Source organism: Herpailurus yagouaroundi, unplaced genomic scaffold (genome assembly GCF_014898765.1).
Source record: "Herpailurus yagouaroundi ecotype Mexico unplaced genomic scaffold, PumYag 142, whole genome shotgun sequence".
Taxonomy (NCBI): Eukaryota; Metazoa; Chordata; class Mammalia; order Carnivora; family Felidae; genus Herpailurus; species Herpailurus yagouaroundi.
Genome location: NW_024412397.1, coordinates 43,215,112 through 43,233,227, shown reverse-complemented (window position 1 = coordinate 43,233,227; position 18,116 = coordinate 43,215,112). Strand labels below are relative to the sequence as shown.

General features: G+C 33.4%; 1 long non-coding RNA gene across 2 annotated transcripts in view; it reads left to right on the top strand.

Annotated features, from left to right (window-relative positions):
* LOC121032652 (uncharacterized) overlaps positions 1 to 18,116 on the top strand; it is a 47,312-nt gene that overhangs the window by 9,090 nt on the left and 20,106 nt on the right. Inside the window, exon 2 of one of the 2 annotated variants that reach the window (XR_005791414.1) lies at positions 4,233 to 4,314. The exons of the other annotated variant lie outside the window; for it this stretch is intronic. This is a non-coding gene — a long non-coding RNA (uncharacterized LOC121032652). The remainder of the gene's footprint in view (positions 1 to 4,232; positions 4,315 to 18,116) is intronic. 2 annotated transcript variants of the gene reach the window in all.

Below are 18,116 nucleotides of genomic sequence, written 5' to 3'. Positions count from 1 at the left end.
ATCTTGACAAACTTAACAGAATACCATAGGGGGAAGGCAAGGGGAAAAATGGTTTCAAACAGAGAGGGAAGTAAACCATAAGAGACTCTTAAATACAGACAACAAACTGACAGTTGACAGGGGTGGGGAAAAACGGGTGATGGGCATTGAGGAGGGCCCTTGTTGGGATGAGCACTGGGTGTTGTATGTAAGTGATGAATCACAGGAATCCACTCTTGAAGCCAAGATTACACTGCATGTTAGCTAACTTGACTATATATATAGTCAATGACATAATTAATTCATTAAAGGACTGAAAAATAAAGCATAATAGGACATCTTGAGAATTTTCAGGTAGACTACTCAGCAATGAATCATAGAATCTACTCCCAAAGCCAAGAGCACACTGTATATACACTGTATGTTAGCTTACTTGACAATATATTTTAAAAATAAATAAATATAAAAATGTGCCAAATAATGATCATCACGACATCATCATTCATTAAAAAAAAAAAAAATGAGCAGCTGGTTTGCAATCTATGTCCCAGCAGATTACTGTCAGGAAATAAAGAAAGCAGGTCATCCAGGTGTGCTCTCTTGGCATTGTCTTAATGCAAAGGAAATCATAAGTTTGTTAAGTAAATTCCAAAATCTCACTGAGATAGAATTGAATGCATGGAAAATGTACAGTGTTCTTTGATAGAAAAAATAATATGCAGATACAAATTTAAATTTTTGTTTTGGACATAGTCTTGAATATTTTCTTTTTAATTTTTAAATTATCTTTTTATCACTGTATTTACTACTTATATAATTTCTTCACTATTGTAACATTCCATTAACTAGTTTCCCCTTTCATTCTTTGCATAGTTTCAGGAATGACGTTTCTAAAATTTAAATATTGTCATATTTATCCCTGTGTAAAACCCTTTAATGACTCTCTGATTTCTCATGGGTAAAAGTTCTGACTCTTGACAAAAGAATTCAGCCTCTCCAGGACCTAATGCTTGACTGCACTTCCCAGCCTATGGGTTGTTCTCATGCACCATGCTGCCCAATGCCTATCAACCAAATTCATTCTGCTCTCTGTCTATAACGAATACTCTGTTTTTTGTTTTTTTGTTTGTTTGTTTGTTTGTTTGTTTTACTCCATCATCTGCTCAGACAACCTCTCCAGCTCTTTTAGTAATCAGTTCAAAGGTTATTCCTGGTATGAAACTTTACCAGATTCCCTATTTACTTTTATCTCCTACATAAAATAGAACACTTAATGTCTTTGCCTCCCCTGAACTTAATACATGCTTCTTTCGAAGTACCTATGATGCTTTATTACAACTATGCATTTGCATGCCAGTGTTACTCTATCAGTTTTGCTTTACTGATATTTGCATCCTCAGGCAAATGATTGACACAAATCAGATTTGTGATAATCTTTGAGTAAATGAATCTGTTGTTGAAGTTTCAACTGCATGGCTACATTGATTAGGCAAATACCAAATATATATCTGAAACTCTGTGCTTAGATCATTTGTTGCCATAATGTAATTACATTTCATAATCATTTTTAAAAGTACCATAAATGGAATGCTGTAGTGAATACTATGATATGCTGTCCAGATCCCCTCTCAGACCCCAGCTGCTGGCAAAAAGCCTTAGACTGTGAGAGTTCTTTATGAATTGTCACTGCTGAAGATAATCTCACCAAAGGTCAAGTGATCTTCCTGGGGCATCCCAGGAAGGCCTAAGTCCTTTGCCATAATTCAGGACAATACTGAGAGGAAAAACATGTTTGAGAGTTCACTTTCAGGTCAGCAGAAACCTTGTATAAGGTAACATTACACCCATTCTCCCTATGACTGATCCTGACTCTTTCCCTTTCTTTACATAGGTGTTCGTCTCAAGAAAATAACTATTATATTTCTCTCATGTTTTTCTCCTTCTCAGAATCTGTTTTCAGAAGATAGATGTGTCATCCTTTGAGCAGCAAAAGTAAGTTATTAGCACAGATATTTCAATTTCTTTTCGCTGTAAATGTTGGAGGACATTACATCTCACTAGTGGCTAATATGCAGACTGTCACTGGTTCTCACACTCATACTTGTAACCATGCATCATACATAATATGAGACATAACCTGAGGAGAGTAAGGGTCCCAAATACAGTGGGATTTTATTGAGGTCCTCATTCACTGGTATACCGTTAGCATACTAGGACCTATTTTCCCTTCTATGCTCCCTGTTGGATGAATGTTTAGATTAAATGATATAATTTTAGTTAAACTAACACTTATAAATTGGAAAGATGACTAACAAAGATACTTGCAGAGAAAACGGGTCGATGATACTAATGACACAAGTAAAAGCAAATAACAGTGAAGTCACAGAGATGTCGTGTCTCTCAAGTCTTGCAAAAGTTTTTATTTATTATTATTTTTTTGCCACTAACCTGGTTAAAACAAGGTATAGTCTAAATAAATGTGTTGAGAATTTAGGCAACTAAATAATACACTACTAAATAATTAATAGGTCAAACAGAATACCCTACTACCAGAAATCCTTAAGTCCTTATTCCTATAGTAGAAAGCCATACTGAGAAGGTGGCAGATTCACAGATTCACTCGACGTAGACACAAAAAGACCTTTCTCATGTGACTTGCTATTTTTAATTGCTACTATATTATGCCAACCTTAACAAAGTTCATTTAAGTTCCACCTTTAACTTTCACTCAAGAGTCTGAATAGTTTACAGGCGATTATTAGCAGGTTGCCTCAGAACCTCCACCAAGATTCCATTCTCATAACTTCTCCCATTAATTTTTGTGAAGTTGTAATTAATACTCCCTTAAGCACGATTTTCATATTGCTAAGAACACTGAAGTGAATGTGCATATTACCTAACATAAAACCTAAAATTCCCAAACCATACCACAAAGCTTCTCTGCTTCAACCACTTCCTATACAATGTAAACAAACATATCTCTGTCAACTAAGCTAACCATTTGCCCTCTGCTTTACCCCAAGTTACCATCCTACCCAATGTTTTCTTGTTTTAACCATATCAATGTATTTATTTTTATGTTATATTCACTCCTCCCTATGCCTTTATACAAATGTAGAATCATCGTATCTTTTCTTTCAAATAAAAATGTAAATACAGAACAACAACTCAAAGTATTGAAAATATAAGGCCTTAAATTATTTTTTATGATAAAATGTGGCCTATTTTGACCATCATTCTGAAAGTGACAAATTCCTAAAGCTATAACTTCTAGTGGGAAAAAATAAATGCAGCATATTCAGCTACAAGTTTAGAAAGAAACTTTATCACCATTTGTTAGGATCATATTTTTTCAAAAGTACATAGTCACTTGGAAGAGTGATGTTGAGGAATACTATACTTAATGCAATGTGCTATTTGAAGACATTATTTCACCCAATCAATAGTCATTGATATTAATTTCATTTTGATCTGAAAATTAAATATAATTTACATGTATATTTAAAAAATATCTTGCATTAGAACAAAAAATGTCCTAAATATATTACAAAGCAAAGTAATCAGAAAGCTCATCTTAATAAAAACAAGAAATAAAAGTGTATATCTTTAGATTTTCTCATTTGTTTAAAAAGTTAACTTTGATATAAATGTGTATGCTTTTTTTCTGTTTTGAATATTCACTTTAAAAATAAGGGCTGTATTCTACTTGTTTATGCAAGACATTATGTTTTAATGTAACAAAATATAAGCTAAAATGTGTCTGAAAAAAAGGTCTCTGAATATAGAAACTGAACATTGGATGGAGGCCTTCTAAGTCATAGTGTACCTATATTGCCTTTAAGGCAGCATAAAGAAAGTGCATTTTGATATATATCTTTAATATTCTTTTTATTGAAGTGAGAGACAGTATAAGAAAGTAACTTCTAGTTTTTTGGAACAATGTATTCCCAGATTATTCTATATGTAGACATCCTTGTTACTTTTAACATTCCCTTTACACCAATAACCCTTTACTTGGAACCATAAAACAAATATTCAAAATCATAGAGGAGAGAAAATGCACATCTTGCCATGTTTTAATTAAATATTTATTTCATTTTTACAAGTTAATATTTTTTAGAATTAGTGTAATTACAGTGTATTTCTGAAAATAGAAGTTATACGATTTAATAATTATGTAGAAATAGATCTGAAATAAATCTTTATATATAAACTTTTTGTAGACTCTAACTCTAAAGTTCTCTTTTGCCCAGGAAAAGAGCAGGACACAGGATGAAAAGCAAGAGATGGCTAATGTCTGCAAAATACAAGAGCCCTGAATAACCATCCTCGCCGGTATTTATTAAGATCAGCAGGCTTACAAATGTGACAGGCATGCACAAAGAGACAGAGAAACTGTAAACATTAACTAATGGGCATAAGGGAAAAGGGGGTTTTGAAGATATACAGTGTTTGGGGTTTGGGCCAATATAAAACAAAATCCTGGTGCCTGGCAGATGGGCAGGTGGTTGTTAATGGCAGACAGGAGGCGTCGTGTCTGTTTATTTTAGCTAGTCTAGGGGATAAGACAGATAGAACAAATAACCTCAGGGTTAACAAGGCACCTTTACTTTTGTTAATCAGCTCCACTCTGGGCAGCATCACCCCCAGAGCAGCGGTCTATAGCTCTATTTATCTGTTTACCTAACTTGGTCCTTTCCTCCTTAAATTCAGCTTTCTGTTATAGTACTAAATTGGGGGGGTGCTTCTGCCCTGAACGCCTAATCTTGCTTACTTCATGTACCTTTGTATTGGGTGCGTTTGCACCCTTCTCTATTCTGAGGCCCTTTGCCCCCTCCATCTCTAATCTGGGGGCTCTGCACCCCCTCTCTATGCTGGGTTCCTTTGAACCCCCTCTCTATTCTGGGGTGCCTTTGCACCCCCTATTCTGGGGTCCCAATCTTGTTTACCCAAACTCGGATGTGAGCATCCTATGGCTTTGTGCTTCTTTATGCCTTGTTAATCCATTGGTATAAGCCCAGGAAATTCCTAAGCTTATTCCCCACATAAACTATCATAAAATCTACATAAAATTATACTAACTTAGGTAGAGTATATCAACTTTTAACATATTATGATAATTTAGATCATTTTATTAGGTGAACATTGTCAAACTGAACTTAAGTTAAAAGTCTCTCCTAGGACATGTAACTAGCAATTATGTATGTCATTAGCCAATATTTCTTCTAAAGTTTCATCTGTATCATTTGCACTCTGATTATTTCATTTTCTTTTTATCCATTTCCTAAATTTGTCTCATTTTAAGACTTTGTCTCTTTGAGCACATACTTAAATATATGTCTTAATCATATTTTATACATAATAAAATCTATTTTTAATGTTAGCAAATACAAACTGCAGCATTGACACATAACTTATAAAATGTTATCATTTTTATTAAGACCACCAAAGATTTCTATTTTAATGTGTGTTTATAGATTTGTTAACAATATGAGTATCATTACCATCTTATTCCAAATGTTTTCAAAATCATTTAGTGATATTCTTTCCAGATGGTCTTATAGAGAGCTGTTAGAGTAGTGTTTCGTCTTAATGTTAAAATTCTTATATAATAATAAGTTGATTAAATTGTTTAAGTGGTTTTGATATGTTCAGAGGAAGACTTGTACATAATCACTTAGTAAGTTTAAAAAGAGTGGGAGAATAATCCATAGCAAAAATCATATAATATTGTTAATTTCAATATCTCATTCAAACAGTTTTAGGTTCTCTTCTGGTGCCTATGTTAGAGATTTGTAAATAACTCATCATAACGTACTTAGAGGCAGAAAACCTGAATAAATTGGATATAAGCATTTCAACAATTAACCCTATCTTCATCTTCTTAAAACAATTACAACATTAAATATAAGAAAATAATGTGCTTTTCCTTCTCAATGCCAAATTCATCAGACAGACATGTCTTCAGTTGCTTCTGTCTCTATATAATTAAGAATTTATGATTCAAATATATGTTTGAAGGCTTATGGCTATCTGTATACATATAAACACATACATACTATAAGCTAGTGATTAGATAGATAGATAGATAGATAGATAGATAGACAGATAGATAGATAGTTATCAATGGCTATATTCTGACACTCAGAATCAAAAAAGTCTAATATCTACAGTTGATTTACATAGTACCATAAGTAAAGTCAGAAATATGAATCTTTAATCAAAGTATATACATGATATATGCTAAAACCCACTGAAAATGACTTGATTTTTCATTAGTCAAGATAATCACAGATCAACTGTCATACACAATGCAAGATGGTAATATATTTGTTTAAACATTTACGTAACATAATTGCTTTCAAATACTTGGTAGTAGTTTAACTGAACCAGTTAATTTTGGGAAAAAAATTCTTCTCTATTGCATCCATGTGAAAACATTTATTTTAATAGTCTGCCTGTATTTTTCCAGTGTGTCCAGAGAATCAATTTTCCAAAAGAGCAAGGTTATTCCTTTGTTTTGTTTGTTTGTTTGTTTGTTTGTTTGTTTGTTTTAATGGAATCTGAGACTAAAAACATTTCTCTATGACTCTTCCATTAAACCAACCCTGTTAGGGGCGCCTGGGTGGCGCAGTTGGTTAAGCAGCTGACTTCAGCCAGGTCACAATCTCGTGGTCCGTGAGTTCGAGCCCCGCGTTGGGCTCTGGGCTGATGGCTCGGAGCCTGGAGCCTGTTTCCGATTTTTGTGTCTCCCTCTCTCTCTGCCCCTACCCCGTTCATGCTCTGTCTCTCTCTGTCCCAAAAATAAATAAACGTTGAAAAAAATAAACCAACCCTGTTAGTCATATGCCCTTTCTTTGTATGTATACACAGATTGACAATTCTCTATACAAATCCATTCTCTTATTTCCTTTCCTTTTGTTACCTTTAATTGTGGTATTTGATTTTTCTTGTAAAGATAACTGTCCCAATTCCAATAAGCATCTTTCTGCAGGCTTACCAGTGTTCACATTTGTCTCCAGATTATTAACTCAGAAAATCATTTGGACAAATTTAGACCTCTAGAGATTAGTTCAGGTCATCTTCTGCATTAGTTTTCTTAAGCAACTTGTCCACTGCGAGTTATTTCTGAGACAGAGACTTGGCTATGGCTTTACTATCGTGTGTGTGTGTGTGTGTGTGTGTGTGTGTGTCTCTCTCTCTCTCTCTCTCTATCTATCTATATTTGACTATACTCTGAAGGACCTCAATGATCTTCTTCCCTTAGAATAAATTTTAGAGAAAATGCAATGTACTTCAGAACACTGTCAAGTCTTTAAAATGGAATGTTTCCATTTAAAGTTAAAATTGGTAAACACTGAATGTGTTTCATTAAAATGATATAATGTTAACTTTGTTCATTTTGATGGGAATGTAGAAAATATTGCCCTATGCCAGTGCAGGTTTAAAATCTAAATTCATGCATACACTTCACATAGTTTCCTTTGCATTCTTACTATACCACCAGCATCACAGAAGGACAATAAAAACACAGTAAGTGTTTGAACTATTATCAGAAGGAGATAGGGACACTGTCCACAAAGGTATTATTCTGAGAATGAAGACAACCTAGCTCTAATTCTGACTGTACCAGTGATTATCTCTGGGTCTTTAGAGAACTCAGTAAGCAGAGGATCCTGAAAAAAAAAAAATGATCTCTAAAGCTGTCCTAAGTACATCATTCAATATTTCTGAGTTTTAGAACACATGAATTTGCAAAAGGAGAAGGCCTAACAGTAAAGTAACTAGCTATATATGTAATATAAATATTTCAATCATATTCTAGTTTAGACTTCTAGTATCAGCCACTTCAAGTTCCACCAAAGGTAAAGTATCTATTCTATATTTTTCCAAAAATACTACAATGTCAAAAACCTAAGTATATTTCTTTCTCTTAATTTTAGATTCTGTCTTTTTAGCATATTCAAGCAAAAATAAAAGTATTGCAGAACTTCTAAAATATTTATTTTATTAAACACACTACATGTGTGTCAATTCTGACTTTTGCACTAGTGCTTGAATCAGTTATTTTTTAAACCAGAAATGACATCTGTTACACTGTTACATTGTGAGGTAAAGTTTTCCTCACAATAATAAAATGTAGGTCTTCTTACTAATTGGTGAAGTGGATACTCAATTGAAATTTACAGATTTACTAATGTTCTAAGAAAAATGTATTTTTTATTGACATGAATTGAAAGGATTTAAACATTCATAAACTAAAAATTCCTCTTAAAGCAACTAATACATTTTACTGACAAGTTTGACTTAATTCTTTCTTTGTCTCTGAAGAGGACTGACTGAATATTTGTATATAACAACTGAGCACACGCCATATTGCTTTGCAGGTTAAAAAAAACTTCAAAGGAATAATTTTCCATCAATCCTGTTTATTAATGCAGCATAATACATTTTATAAAATTATATAATTCCTATACTGATATTTTTGAAGTGAATATTTTGAAATAGGAGATATACTATGGGGTATACATAAATAAAATATTCAAGAGAATTCACCTTCTTAGGTCTGAGAACAGTGCCATAGATAGGGATCCTCTCTAAATATCACATTACTTTCTTATTCCATTGGTAAGGAATATTAAATACATTTTGTGAAGTATATTCAATTTTCTGAGTTTCTATTTAGACAAGTGGTTATTGTTGGAAAAAAAAATAAAGATAGCACATCGATAACATTTCTCCCTGAAACTTATCCCCTTACTGGTCTGCTGTAAGGAACAAGAATAAACAATAGTCTTTTCTTCTCTTTGGTCCATAAGCAGGATCCCCAGAAATCTAGGTAAAAGTTCATTGATCAAGTTTTTCTGAACCTTCCCACTTTTGAAGAAATTCTCTGTTTAAAGCCTGGGAAAGTGTTTAATGATAGCTCTCATTATCTCTCACTATGGTATCCTGCATAACTTTAGTGTAGTCTAATAATCATTGGTAGTTGAAAAGGGAATTCTGACTTATATATATTTTTTGAATTTGGTGGATTCAAGTAAGGCAGAAAATGTACTTTTACTCTGCCATCTGTGATGCCATGGTTCTCATAATTTTTTTGTTAATTTTTATTTATTTTTAAGTTTATTTATTTTGAGTGTGTGTGTGTGTGTGTGTGTGTGTGTGTGTGTGAGTGGGGGAAGGGCAGAGAGAGAGGGAGAAAGAGAAAATCTAAACAGGCTCCATGCTGTCAGTGCGGAGCCACCCTATGTGGGGTTCAATCCCACAGACCATGAGATCATGACCTGAGCTGAAACCGAGAGCCCTATGCTTAACCGACTGAGCCACTCAGGCACCCCTCTCATCATTATCCTTAATGTCAAATAATTGAACCATCATCACTGAAGCCAGGAATAAGACATAGAAGTCTATTAGCACTCCACTAATTCATCCAGTCATTCAGGTAGCAAAAATGTATTCTGTGGAATGTAGTTTCCTTATTCTATAGTGCTGTTTGGGAAATTCTGGAACTACAAAAACAAGACAGGTAATTCATTTTAAAAGCTTAATTTTGGAAATCAGGTGCCAAAATACCATTTATAGCTGATTTAGTCATCTATCTACAAAACTCAAAGAATTAATAAAGCACTATTATAAATGTTCAGAAAGTTTAAAATGACAATTCAAAATCAGCAATATTAAAAATTTTTATTCATAAAATTATATCCTAATTATGTTTTCTCTTTATTTTTATATATTTTTTGGATCTTTTATATAATGGAGAACTTCAAAATACATAAAATTAGGCTATAGTAAATCTCTATCTGCATCAAAGTAAAACCTGTTCTGTCCCACTTATATCCCCACACATCCTCTCCCCATATTATGAGGGAGCTTATCTGTTTAATCATGAAAATTTCAGTATGTATTTCTAAAGAAGTACTCCTTTTAATTTACTGAACTGCAAATAGGGTTATCACACCTGAAGAAATAACAATACTTCCTCAGTAAACTAAATATTCAGTTAGTCACATTCTCATTCCCATAAATATTCAAAATCAGAAAATATTTCAAAATATTTCAAATATCTCTTTTTCTATAATGAACATAATTTTATATTAACTTTCACCTTCATTTTTTTCTATATATCCCCCTACAAGTCTACTTGTTACTCAGATATTTTCCTCTATAATGTAATTTAAAAACTGTAACTTAAGTAATTATTCAATATATAAAAAGCAATTGACTACAATAATACTACAAAAACTGCAGGAAATATTTTGTAAGGAAAAGATGACCAAGTCATAGATTTTAGTGATTTTAGCCTCTAAAATATAGATACACACACACACACACACACACACACACACACACACACACACACTCTATATGATTGCTGTAGTAACAACTTGGGGCAAGACCTTCCAACTGATTTTCAGAGTATACTGTCCTAATTTACAATTTCTTTGGCATCCATATAACTCTTTCTGGAACTTCTTCCAGAGGTTTTTGCTGCTTCTCATTCCCAAGTGACAGATGCAAAAATTTGTTTTTCCTGGAGCTAGAAATGTATGACTGTAATAGTACAGTACTTCCAAAAGCCACATTCAGAGAAAGAAGATATTGATGCAAATAGAGGTGTACATCTTGTGCTGAGCTTTGGAGCATTTAGGATTTGAAAATACCCTTCCTTATGATGTCTGTGATGTTAGGTTTCAGATGCAGAAAACTGATATACAACGTGTTTTACAACCTACTCGAGGCTGCAATTGATAGAGTAAATTTAGTCCATCCTCCTAAATAGTTTGAATTACATTTTCTATTTACATTTTTTTCATATTTCCTATCAAGGGCAAACCATCTATGAGTTGTTGGTTTGGGCCCCCACTCCTGGAAACAGAAGAACTAGGCTTTATTCCCATTAAATGTCCACTGAGTATGGATAATAAATAAGGCATTATTTTTTTTTCTATACAGCTGTGTGTGACATAATATTGTTAGTGACATAGGAGATACTCATAAAAATGTATAGTAATACAGGGTTCTGCATAATAAATATATCTAAACTGGTTTGACATTTCAAAAAAATTAAACATTGATAATATTTAAAAAATTAAGACTTTATGTTTTAAAGTTAATATATAGAGTGTACTGATTTAATGATTTTTCAATAAATATTATTAAAACATTGCATTTTTTTTTCATTGAGGTAGTAACAATTCCCTGAAAGTGGATTTTAGCTTACTTATTGCCCAATGAGTTGCAGTTTTGTTGCTCAAAATGATAATCATGTGCAGCATTTACTAGATGTTTAAATATCCACTTATAGATTATTAAACATTTTTAGGGTCCACTTAGTGTTATGAAGCTTAGTCCTTGTTAGAATTTCACAATCACATTGAAAAGGCAAATAAACAAATACAACTAATAGTATAAACCAGTAAATTGTACATTCATGATATATATACCGGATTTGGGGAGTGAACATACTTGAGGGAGTTTAAAGGACAGAGTTGATAGTGCTTGCTATTGTCATAAAGTTTTAAAGAGGAGATGATCCACAAATAAATTCTTAAAAGATAAAAAAACCCATAGGGAAATACACTAAGTTCTCAAGCATATTTATGAATTAGAGACCTTCAAAACAATATATAACATCATCAGATAATACAGGAAACATACATCTTTTGAAGCATATTCTTCCATTCCTGCTTTTACTGAAAACCTGTTTTTCCTGTGGCAAAAGTGTAATTCATGCTCTAGTGAATCCCCTCTCTAGCAATGTTAAATAGTGAAGAGCTCAAAATGACTTTAGGAATTTTTTTCTTATTAATTCTCACATTCCCATAAGGCAGATGGAAAGAATTACTATCCTCATTAAATAAACTGATAAGCTAGGACACTAAGTATTTGAATGGATACAAAGAGCACAAGGCTACAAAGATCTTTGTAGTATTGAAAATATCCAATCTGACCAATCCACTAACCACAGTACTTCTAACTTTATGACTTTATGTTGACTTTTTTACTCTATCAAATGTTTGCCAGTAAATATTCACTGAGTGACCAGATTCAAAACCTGTTCCTAACCCCAGTTCTTTTCTCCTCTTTCCCCATCTCCATTGATTCCATGTTTTCCTCAAATCAGTATCTTATCCATTCCCACTGCCACCATCTTCACAATTCCATATCCAAACTGCCTTAACAGTCTCCCAACCGATCTATGTTATGACAGACCCTATTCCAAATATTCCAATATGCACACATTAAATTTTCTCCAAAAGCACCGCTTTAAGAATTGTAATACCATATGTACAAATAAATTCAATATATTTAAAATTTAAGGGATTTCCTGGCACCTGGGTGGCTCAGTCGGCTGAGCGTCTGTCTCTTGATTTGGGCTCAGGTCATGATCTCAGGGCCATGGGATCGAGCCCTAAATCAGGCTGCATGCTCTCTCTTTCTGTCTGTCTCTCTCTCTCTCCTCCTCCTCCTCTGCCCCTCTACACCTCTCCCCTGCTCATGTTCTTTCTCTTTCTCTCTCTCTCTCTAATAAAAAAGTAAAATTTATAAAAAATAATTTAAGGATTTTGCTCCTCTGATTCCAAGTACAGTGGTGTCACCTTGTGCATACCTTTAAATTATAGAACTGTACTATGTGTCATGAAGAAACCAAAGGGAAAATTAATTTAATAGCTGTGGGAAACCCCATGCTGTTCTACTCAGAGAGCTTATGCCTAAGAATGATTACAAGGAGGGCGACTTTTGTCTTTCCAATTCTCAGTGTTCTCAGTTCCATCGTGCTTTTTTTTTTTTTTTTAAGCAAAAGCATATCTCAATAGGAAACCAAATTCCAAAGTTTTAATAAATGTATTTCTAAAGCATACCTTCTAAACCCATGCCAGCCATTTTATTAGAAGTCCCACTGTAGAAAGAGCTGTCAGGGCACCTGGGTGGCTCAGTCGGTTAAGCGTCTGACTTCAGTTCAGATCATGATCTCATAGTTTGCTTGGTGAGTCCCAGCCCCACGTTGGGCTCTGTGATGACAGCTCAGAGCCTGGAACCTGCTTCATTTCTGTGTCTCCCTCTCTCTGCCCTCCCCACTCACACTCTTTCAATCTCTCAAAAATAAACATTAAAAATTTTTTTTAAAAAAGAAAGAGTTGTCAAGGATCATTTCTTTTAATAAAGTTTTATAGGGGCGGCTGGGTGGCGCAGTCGGTTAAGCGTCCGACTTCATCCAGGTCACGATCTCGCGGTCCGTGAGTTTGAGCCCCGCGTCGGGCTCTGGGCGGATGGCTCAGAGCCTGGAGCCTGTTTCCGATTCTGTGTCTCCCTCTCTCTCTGCCCCTCCCCCGTTCATGCTCTGTCTCTCTCTGTCCCAAAAATAAACGTTGAAAAAAAATTAAAAAAAAAAATAAAGTTTTTATAATAGTTTCAGTGTTACAGAAAACTTGTGGAGGTAGTGCAGAAGAGTTCTAATATAGGCCTTACACCCCATACACAGTTTCTACTATTGTTAACATGCTACATTAGTATGGTACTTTGGTCACAATTAAAGAATCAATATTGGTATATTAGTATTAACTAAAGTCAATATGGTATTCAGATTCTTTTAGTTCTTACTCAATGTCTTTGTATTGGTCCAAGATCCCATCCAGGATACCATGTTATATTTAGTTGTCATATCTCCTTAGGGTCCTCTTGGCTGTGATAATTCCTCAGACTTCCTTTGTTTTTAATGACTTTGACAGTTGAAGAGTACTAGTTAGGTGTTTTGTGAAATGTTTCTCAACTCAGATTTGTCTGATAATTTTCTATGATTGGACTAGGATTATTTTTTAAGGGACTGGAAAAAGTGTAAAGAGCACAGAAGTAAAGGTAACGTGTTATTTCATTACGTTTTCCTTCTATTATTATTTTTTTCATAAGAACATTGAAATTCTCTTAGAAAATTTAAATTATGCAGTACATTCTTATATAGTTACCATGTTAAACATTAGGTCCTCAGACTTTATTCATTTTATAACGGGAAGTTTGTATAAAGGGTAATTTTTCATATGCTATTTTTTGTTTCATACAACTTTAGAAGCCTAACATCAGTACAAGAGGAAACCACACTATATTTCCAACTAATCATATTGGAAATCTCACTTTAAGCCACTCTGGTTAGCATATATATACATTTTCAGAATTACAGTGCTGAAGATATAGCATATCATATTTGAGAAACAATACAGTACTGAAGATATAGCATATCATATTTGAGAAACAATCTTGTCAAAAAGACCGCTAAATCCCCCCAGTGTCTAACACCTATTCTTCTAGTGATTATCTGTGCTGTTCTCTGTCTCTGTATGATTATTATTTTTCTTTTTGTCAGCTTTGTTATAGCAGCTTAGCTAATACTTTAATAACAATTTTCAGGAATTGGACCAATTCCTTCCAATAGTCATATAATGCATATTTATTAATATTTCAGTATTAGAGTGACCATCTATCCTATCCTGACCAGAACTCTCTTTTCTTTAGATGTGGTCTGGTTGAAATGATGAATTAGATAGCCACTTTAGTTTTAAGGGACTTGGCCTGCTCAATGATATATCAGAATCTTAAAAGGCTTCTTCTGAAAGTTAAATTCCAATTCAGGTAGAGTTCAAAATCATGTTGACTTTATAAACTTTGATTAAACAGAAGGATTGAACACTCTACACTAATGTTATTATACTATTATGTACAGGTAATATTATAGTCATTGTTTGATTAGAGGGTAAAAATGATAAATAGGCATATCTAGTCTAAGATGATTTATTTCTTTTTATTTCTATTTAAATCATTTCACAGCCTCTCCAATCTCCTCTGGCATCTAGAAATTAATGAGCCAGGAATTCTACAGCCCATTGGCAAGTGCCTATCACTCTTCCAAATTTCTGAATAAGTGGAATGATTAATTCATTTAAATTTATTGACCTGGGAATATCAGAGGTGACATACTTTGCTCAATACTGATTTACATTGAGAAGAAAATAAAAATTCTGACTATTTTAATTAGGCGAATACACCACTAAATCCAAGACCTTTTCCCTTGCAAATTCTTTAAGAAGTCAAATTGCTCAGCCTATTTGTTGTTGTTGTTTGTTGGTTTGTTTCTGTTTGGTGGCATAAATTTTTGCCATACTTTTCCTTGCCTTAATTGGGTAGATGTCCCTAGAGATTGCTGCCTTGGAAACTGATTACTCTCTAGTCATTAAAGCTCTTTACTGACACTGCAGAAAAGTGGTCCAGATCTCTTCATTAGCCTTCAGATGGGAAGCTTTAGATAAGCACAACTAAACAACTCTAACACCATTCTCAGGGCGTATTAACAATACAAGCTTTCATAGCGCTTCCGGACTAATATTTTCTTCACTCAGATATGTTTTTATTACAGAAATCTGCAGAACTATATATCTGCAGGACTATATATCTGCAGGACTTAATAATACTCAAAACTGCTAATGTAGGACCTGAGAATTACATAATTGGAACTTGTTATCAGTAAAGTCTTCCTACATTTTTTGGTGATTGAAAGTGATGTGACTTTCAAGAGATGTACCAAGTTGATTCACTCTTCTTTTTCTGTAAATCACACTCAAACCAGAAGTATGATCTTTGATTTAAGAATTTTCATTTAATTACTACATTCCAGTCTGTTGTTTTAAGTTAAAAAAAAAAAACACTTAGGATGTATGTATGTATGTATGTATGTATGTAATTTATCTAAAGCCTGGTAATTATCAACAGGATATACCAGTACCAGTGTTCTCACATAACCGCACCTATCCTACCAAACTAAATTTAAGACATTGAAATATTAGTATAGTTACACTACTTAAAATTCCAGTTAAATATAAGCATGTAAATATTATGTCCCGTCGACTTTTCTATTCTCTCCAAATTAATAAAGATAGATATCTAAAAAGGAGTAATGTTCTACAAAATTGTCATTGGTTCATTCCATATGTATTATCACTCTGAGTACCAATATCCACCCTTCCTTTACTTCTTATCCAAATTGGAGAAATGACAAGTTTTATGTGCAATTACTATTCTTTTTCCCAAAGGTGAATTCAATCACAACAAGGAGGGGAAAAAGAAGTATTGACATAATTCAATTTCATTTCTATTCATCTTTATGTCTCATTAGGTTTATAGTCCTAATATATTTTAGATCAAAATAAGATGTCAGAAGTAATTTCAGTGACTCTTTATATTTACTTTAAACTTATTTTCTTCTATGTCTTTTTCTCAATGCAATTATATGATAAAGTGAGTAACAGAAAAATAAAAACTAAAATTTACTTAGAAGACATGAATAGCAAAACATATATATAACTTGCTTTTCAAAGTAATTAAACATATTTTTATTGAGTACTTTCTAGTTCAAGGCACTAACTATAGTAAAACATATGTTATTACAAGAGAAACTGTGCCTAGCATATAAATACTAGGAGAAAGAGGAGAGTTAAATCATATTGGAATCTGTGAGAATGTGTTCTGGAACATATTCCAGAACTTTCTAGGTTTGGAAGTATAAACATGCCAGATACAAATGTGGAAACTTCTTGAAGAAAACCACCTGATGCTGCAAGATGTCTCCAGAGAATGGTTCAGTGCTAAGCAGCACTACCCCCAGGCAAGGCACTGATAGATAATGTAGGAGAGATGGGCAGGATTGGTTTACAGCTACAACGGTTTTCTATAATACAATGCCTGAAATTGATTTGAGTGAGTATTCTATTTTTTTTTTTACCAAAGTATAGACATAATCACAGATGTAATATATATTTGAAGAAAAAGAAGTCTGGAATTCACCTAATCCAAACTATCATGCTCGAGAAGAAGACAAGGAAGATTAATTGATGTACCCAATAATTCACTTCTAGTGAGTGACAAATTTCTATTTTACCTAAAGCACCTTATATAGGGCAGATATAGTATACATATCTAAAGAATATTTTTTATTTAAGTGGATTTTGTCCCAAATTTACTTCCTCAAACTGTCCTTCCCATTTCAAATTTTTTGATGATACATTTTTTTGTTATGGTAAAACATATATAACAGAAAACTTTCTATTTGGGCAGATTTAGTGGTGTTAAGGTCATTAACATTGCTGTGAACCATCATCACAGCAGATTTTTTCATCTACTCAAACTGAAAATCTATACCCATTAAATAATAACTCTCCATTTGTTCCAGACCCTGGAAACCACCATTCTGTATTCTCTCTCTAGGAATTTGACTAATCTGAGTACCTCACATAAATGGAATTAAATATTACTTGTCCTTTTGTAACTTCCTTATTTAATTTAGTATAAAGTCTTAAAGGTCCATCCATGTTGCAGTATGTGTCAAAATTCCCTTTCTTTTTAAGGCTGAATACCATTGTATTGTAAGAACTTATTAAATTTTATTTATTTTTTCAGTCATCTATGGATCCTTGGGTTCCTTCCATCTTTTGGGTATTGTGAATAATACTGCTATGAACATGAGTGTAGAAATATTGTTCAATCTCTGCTCTCAATTCATGCCATCTTATTTTGTTTATTGTCATCTTTGATAATCTTAGTTCATATTTCTCATTACTCTTCTGATCACCAAAGATCTTTACCATGACTCAGCTTCATCGTAACTATCAGCTCTGTGAAGACTATTTTAACAAACCACAATAGAATCTTAGACTGGCACAAAGCACACATAGTAATTGATACCCATATCATTAACCAGACCCATTATATCAAATTCTGCAGGCAAACTCAATAGATAGCAACATACAGCTCTATCATCAATGTAAATATACTAAACACTCCTTAGAAATCACATTCAATAGTGTTACCCCAGTCATGCATTAATTAACCTGTGATTTGGTAGTTTCATGTTCCATGGGTTAAACTTTTACCAATGGAAGTTAGAGACCAGAAGGATCCAACAGGTAATGTGCCCACCCTTACTCTTTCTGATCAAATGTTCTCTTTCACAGTGATTCCGTATAGTCTCTATATGCATGTTTCAAATGTCCAATTAATAACCAATTATTTCTTGAAAAGTTTCAGGCAACTCTAATATATTCAACCCTGTATTTGTTTTTCTCCTTCCCAGATTCACTTCCCATTTT